This window comes from Rana temporaria, chromosome 9 (genome assembly GCF_905171775.1).
Source record: "Rana temporaria chromosome 9, aRanTem1.1, whole genome shotgun sequence".
Lineage (NCBI taxonomy): Eukaryota > Metazoa > Chordata > Amphibia > Anura > Ranidae > Rana > Rana temporaria.
This window is the reverse complement of record NC_053497.1, coordinates 119,261,407-119,268,093: the sequence shown is the minus strand read 5'-3', so window position 1 is coordinate 119,268,093 and position 6,687 is coordinate 119,261,407. Positions and strand designations below refer to the sequence as shown.

General features: G+C 45.7%; 1 protein-coding gene across 2 annotated transcripts in view; it reads right to left on the bottom strand.

The window, feature by feature from the left end:
• LOC120913933 (deoxyribonuclease-1-like 1) overlaps positions 1 to 6,687 on the bottom strand; it is a 74,705-nt gene that overhangs the window by 67,657 nt on the left and 361 nt on the right. The gene's annotated exons all lie outside the window — the stretch shown is intronic.

The window sequence follows — 6,687 nt, the reverse complement described above, 5'->3', positions numbered from 1 at the left end:
TGTCAGTGTGTGATTATTCTGGGACCTCCAAGTGTCAGTGTGTGATTATTCTGGGACCTCCAAGTGTCAGTGTGTGATTATTCTGGAACCTCCAAGTGTCAGTGTGTGATTATTCTGGAACCACCAAGTGTCAGTGTGTGATTATTCTGGGACCTCCAAGTGTCAGTGTGTGATTATTCTGGGATCACCAAGTGTCAGTGTGTGATTATTCTGGGACCTCCAAGTGTCAGTGTGTGATTAATCAGGTACCTCCATGTGTCAGTGTGTGATTATTCTGGGACCTCCAAGTGTCAGTGTGTGATTATTCTGGGACCTCCAAGTGTCAGTGTGTGATTATTCTGGGACCTCCAAGTGTCATTGTGTGATTATTCTGGGACCTCCAAGTGTCAGTGTGTGATTATTCTGGGACCTCCAAGTGTCATTGTGTGATTATTCTGGGACCTCCAAGTGTCAGTGTGTGATTATTCTGGCACCTCCATGTGTCAGTGTGTGATTATTCTGGGACCACCAAGTGTCAGTGTGTGATTATTCTGGGACCTCCAAGTGTCAGTGTGTGATTATTCTGGGACCACCAAGTGTCAGTGTGTGATTATTCTGGGACCTCCAAGTGTCAGTGTGTGATTATTCTGGGACCACCAAGTGTCAGTGTGTGATTATTCTGGGACCACCAAGTGTCAGTGTGTGATTATTCTGGGACCTCCAAGTGTCAGTGTGTGATTATTCTGGGACCACCAAGTGTCAGTGTGTCTTTGTTCTAGGGTAAGGCCCCTTTCACATTGGACCTGTAGCCGCGTTGGCGGTATATCGCCGCTAAAAATAGCGGCGCTATACCGCCGGGATTGCCGCGGGAATCGGCCGCTAGCGGTGCGGTATTAACCCCTGCTAGTGGCCGATAAAGGGTTAATAGAGGCGCATTGCGGGCGGTATTGCCTCTGTTTCCCATTGTTTTCAATGGGAAGGAGCGGTGAAGGAGCGGTATACATGCTTCTCCTCTCACCGCTCCAAAGATGCTGCTGACAGGAGATTCTTTTGTCTCCTGCCAGCGAATCGCCTCAGTGTGAAAGCCCTTAGGGCTTTCACATTGAGTCTGCAGTGAAGGAGTTTTTCAGGCGGCATAGCAGCGCTATTTTTAGCGCTGTACCACCTGAAAAACTCCTCAATGTGAAAGGGGTCTAAGGTGACCAGATTTTTAAAATGAAATACCGGGGACATATATTTTTTTTCAGCAACTCTCTGCCCGTCTTACAGCCTGTCAAGTCTTACTCTCCGGACCCTGGCTAATACTGGGTGGGGTGCGGAGGAAGATCACTCCGCCAGGGAAAGCAAGGAGATAAGCAGGCAGGCAGCTGGCCAAGGCAGGAGGACATGGGAGCGGAGCTGAATGGGCATGCACCCGAAACTGAAGAAATATTCCCTCCGCTCCGACCAGCACATGATCATCAGAAAGGGGCACAGATAATGGGGGGAAAAAAATACACCCCCCTAAGCTAGTAGAAGCGGCAGAGCTGGGGTGTGTAATTCAGAATTTTATTTTTTTTATTCGGCACTGGCTGTCTTTGAAATTGCCCTAACCCCTGTTCAAATCCAATCCGGGGACAGACTTGGTCCGGGGACAGTGTCCTCAATCCGGGGACTGTCCCCTGAAAACGGGGATGTCTGGTCAACCTATTCTAGGGCTCCAAGTGTTAAAGGAGTTGTAAAGGAAAAACATTTTTTTGCTGAAATGACTGTTTACAGGGTATAGAGACATAATAGTTAACTGATTCCTTTTAAAAATGATTAAACATAGATAAAAATCAATCATATAATGTACCTGCAGTTTCTAGTTTCGTTTTTGCATGTTGTTTCCTGCTTCTGTGATGTACAGATAATATATAAAGATCATAAAAGTCCCATTAGAATGGTAAAGTGCTCGTGCCCGTTTTTGTCTTTCCTATCCATCCATATGAGGTATATGTCATCGTAAAGAAGCCATCTTAATGGATTTCTATAGGGGTATCCCCATATGCCTAAGAGACCATACTAGCGATAGGTGGTCAACACCCAGGGGTGAGTGTACATCTATGTGGGGCACCCAGTCTGAGCCCAACTATAGGAGACGTCTATTGAGCACGAGCACTTTACCATTCTAATGGGACTTTTATGAGGGGGGGGGGGGGGGCAGGGCAGTAGCAGCCACTAGTGATAATTAAGTTGACAAGTTTATCGGCCGGTCAACTAGGTACATTCAGCCTTCCCATACAAATAGAGCCATGTATGGCCTGTCTTAGTGTGTCATTATTCTGGGATGTCCAAGTGTCAGTGAGTCAGTGTCATAGTTCTAGGCCCCTAAGTGGCATTGTTCTGGACCCCAATGTGTCAGTATACTACTAACATAGTAGAAAAAATAGAAAAACAGAAAGAAGTGTAAAGTGAGGAAAAAAAAGGTAGAGGAAGGAGAGAGAAGGGGGGGGGAAAAAGGGGTGGGGGGATAAAGGGAATACCATCATCCAGTCGCAGTCACCCCAACTGGGGAGCTGTTGGAGTCAACCCACTTCAGTGGGACCGGGCCACCAACTCTCCGTATTCCTCGGAATAAATGAACTTGTGCCAGTAGAACCATGTTTTGGAAATATTTACATTTAGGCCTTTCTCCGTGGCTACCAAGTTCTCTATTGCATGGAAAATATCCTCCACTCTTTTCAACCATCCGGCCACCGACGTAGGCTGGGTCTGCTTCCAATTCAGGGGAATGCAGCCTTTTGCCGCCATGATCAGGAGCGGCAATATGGATCGTCTATAGGTCTTACTTGGAATCCTGTGGTGATGCAGAAGGAAGAGCTCAGGGGACATGGGTAGCTCACGATCTGTGAATTTCTGAATGATCCGATGAACCTCTGTCCAGAAGGGCTGTAAGACGTGGCACGACCAAAAGACAAAAAGGAGCGTTCCACAGAAATATAAATTAACGCAGACAATACAAATTCTGTATAAGAAGAAACTAGGCCACAAGAAGCTTCAATCAGGAAATCCTCCAGAAACAATAAAGGCATGCCAGCCAAACGACTGTCCTATGTTGCTCGTGTAGCACTAAAACCAGAGCCAGATTCATGGGATGAGATGCAAAGACTTCAAACACATGAGAAATAAATGTGGAGCACAGCATTTGACAAAACCAATTACAAGAAATAGATTTATAGAACTGAGATCTGAAATGGGACTAATATACTGTAAGGAGTAGTTGTTGAGTGGGACTGTTGGAATGCAATGTTCATGTATTTTGTGTAACAACTACATTAGCCAGTAGATGGCAGTATTTACAAATTTGTAGCCTCTCTATGGTAAACTATGTATTTTTTCTGTAAAATAAAGTTCCTGTTTCCTGTCTGCAGTAAAGAAGTAAATAAAAAGCACATGTGCACTGTCTTTTCTGTAGGGCTATCTACAGATATTCTAACAGAAATACATGGTGCAAAATCACCATGCAATTTCCATGCAGCCACATTTTTTAAAAGGTGGAGGGACCTTTTCCCTGCAGGAATTGCAGGCACAGCACAAATGCAGCATGCAGAACTGCATATATGTGAACTGGGCCTAGGAGCCTATTCACACTAAACCGGAATAGCTGCAGTGAGCCACAGTGAGGGGTGTTTCAGTGCATCACACAGTTCCCTTTTTTTGTAAATGTTATTTGAGGTACACAAAGTGGCACTGAATCACATCATCACACAGCAGCATTAGAGTTGCCACCTCATCCCTTTAAACCTGAATACATGGTAACCACTTGCCTACTGGGCACTTTTACCCCCTTCCTGACCAGGCCAATGTACCCATATGAAATTGTTATAATTGTTTTCACACAAATAGAGCTTTCTTTTGGTGGTATTTATTTTTTGCTAAATAAGCTAAAAAAAATACCAAACATTTTGAATAAAAAAAACACGTTTTCATAGTTTGTTATAAAATTTTGGAAACAGGTAATTTTTCTCCTTCACTGATGTGTGCTGATAGGCTCCACTGATGAGGCTGCACTGATGAGGCGGCACTGATGGGCACTGATGAGGCGGCACTGAAAGACTGCACTGATAGGCTGCACTGATGAGGCGGTACTCATGGACACTGATAGGATGCACTGATGGGCAATGATGAGGTAGTACTGGTGGGCACTGATGAGACTGCCCTGATATGCGGCACTGATTGGTAGCACTGGTGGGCACTGTTGGGACTGCACTGATAATTAGGACACTGATAATCAGTGCCCTGATTATTATTTTTAAAGATTTCTTTATTAATTTTCCAACATTACATACCAATAAATAAATAAATATACATTATTTAAAAGACAAACATTATACAAACACACATAAACAGTCTCAATATAACCCCTTCATAAAATCTATCTCATATTTATAATAATTACCCTTCTTATTGTTACATATCCCCTTGTCTCATATACGTCGTCTCCGGTCCTAAACCTTCTAACTTCTCTTTTCTAGATTAAACAAAATATCGGGAAATAATAAGCCACGGGGAAGATAGGGGCTAGAGGATAGGGCGCTATGGAATAGGTAGCTGGATGATGAGATGCCAGAGAAAGAGAACCCCCCCCCCCCCAAAAAAAATGGGGGGAGGGGAAATTCCTCATTGTCAGTGTCCTGATTATCAATGTACATGTCTCTTTTAGAGAAGCCAGTTATCAGCTCTCCTCATACTGTCAGCATAAGGAAAGGAGTGCCGCTAACAGGCTTCTATTTACATCCGTGATCAGCTGTGATTGGGCACAGCTGAACACATGATAAAGAGCCACTGATTGGCTCTTTACCCAGATCTGTGATCAGCAGTGTCCTCCGGACACTGTGATCACAGTGTGCTGCGCTGCCCACGGCCAGCAAAGGGGGCGCGATCACAGGAGACTGTCATATGACCGCTCTGTAGCTGTCATTCGGCTATAATGTGCCCGGCAAGTGGTTAATGACACGGGTTCTCAGGCTAATTTAATGCAGATAAGGCACTAATTGAGTTTAACCACTTAAGGACCCCTTCACGAATGGCACGGCTGGGCACATCAACGTATATGTACGTCGCCCTTTAAGCCCAGCCGTGGGGTTGCGGGCGCGTGCACGCGACCCGGTCCGAAGCTCCGTGACCACGGCCGCGGGACTCGCAGACCCGATCGCCGCTGGAGTCCCGCGATCGGTCCCCGGAGCTGAAGAACGGGTAGAGCTGTGTGTAAACACAGCTTCCCCGTTCTTCGCTGTGATCGATCGTGTGTTCCCTTATATAGGGAATCACAATCAATGACGTCACACCTACAGCCACACCCCCCTACAGTTAGAAACAGACATTAGGTCACACATAACCCCATCAGCGCCCCCTTGTGGTTAACTCCCAAACTGCAATTGGCATTTTCACAGTAAACAATGCATTTTAAATGCATTTTTTGCTGTGAAAATGACAATGGTCCCAAAAATGTGTCAAAATTGTCCGAAGTGTCCGCCATAATGTCGCAGTCACGAAAAAAATCGCTGATCGCCGCCATTAGTAGTAAAACAAAAAAAAATTATAAAAATGCAATAAAACTATCCCCTATTTTGTAAACGCTATAAATTTTGCGCAAACCAACCGATAAACGCTTATTGCGATTTCTTTTACCAAAAATAGGTAGAAGAATACATATCGGCCTAAACTGAGGAAAAAACATTTTTTTTAATATATTTTTGGGGGATATTTATTATAGCAAAAAGTAAAAAATATTGAATTTTTTTCAAAATTGTCGCTCTATTTTTGTTTATAGTGCAAAAAATAAAAACCGCAGAGGTGATCAAATACCACCAAAAGAAAGCTCTATTTGTGGGGAAAAAAGGACGCCAATTTTGTTTGGGAGCCACGTCGCACGACCGCGCAATTGTCAGTTAAAGCGACGCAGTGCCGAATCGCAACAACTGTCCGGGTCCTTTAGCTGCCTAAAGGTCCGGGTCTTAAGTGGTTAATTACCGCTTAATTCAGCCACTAAACCTGTGCAATTAATATGCATTCTGATTTAAGGCTGGGTTTACACTGAGTTTCCCCACATCCAATTTGCGTGACAGGAGACTGCGACCTGCTCTCAATGGAGCCGGTGACACGGGGAAGTTCCTTCAATGGCTGCGCAGGCGCAAACTTGCCGACGGAAATCTCCGAACCTCGCCCGGCATCCAGGCTCATTCTTTTTACATCCCCGTGGATTGGAGGATGTTAAAAAAAGAGCCAGGAGGCCAAGCGAGCGCAGCGAGGACGTAAGGCCGACTGGCCACTTACCTCGAAATCCACGTCGCCCTGGATGCCGGCCGAGGTTCGGAGATTTCCGTCGGCAAGTTTGCGCCTGCGCAGTCCTTTTTCTGTTAGCCGGAACCATCTCGGCAGATCAGATTGCGCCTGCGCAGGAACTTCTGCGATAGCCGGAACCAGCTCGGCAGATCACCGGTTCACACAGCTCCGGGCGGCCGTGGTCGAGGTTTGGAAAGGGTCCTGTGCGTCTTTGGCTCACCCGAATCAGAGAATAGGGGTGCACTGGACCCTCTGCTATGAGTGGCGGCTGTAGCATGTCTGAACCCAGCCTGAAGGGCTTAGCAGTGTGGTGCATTGCGCTGCTGTTAGGTGACGTATGCTACATGTCTGTGCGCTGTAATAAATGCAGAATGTCTGCATTTTAACGCAGCTGACTGCCCC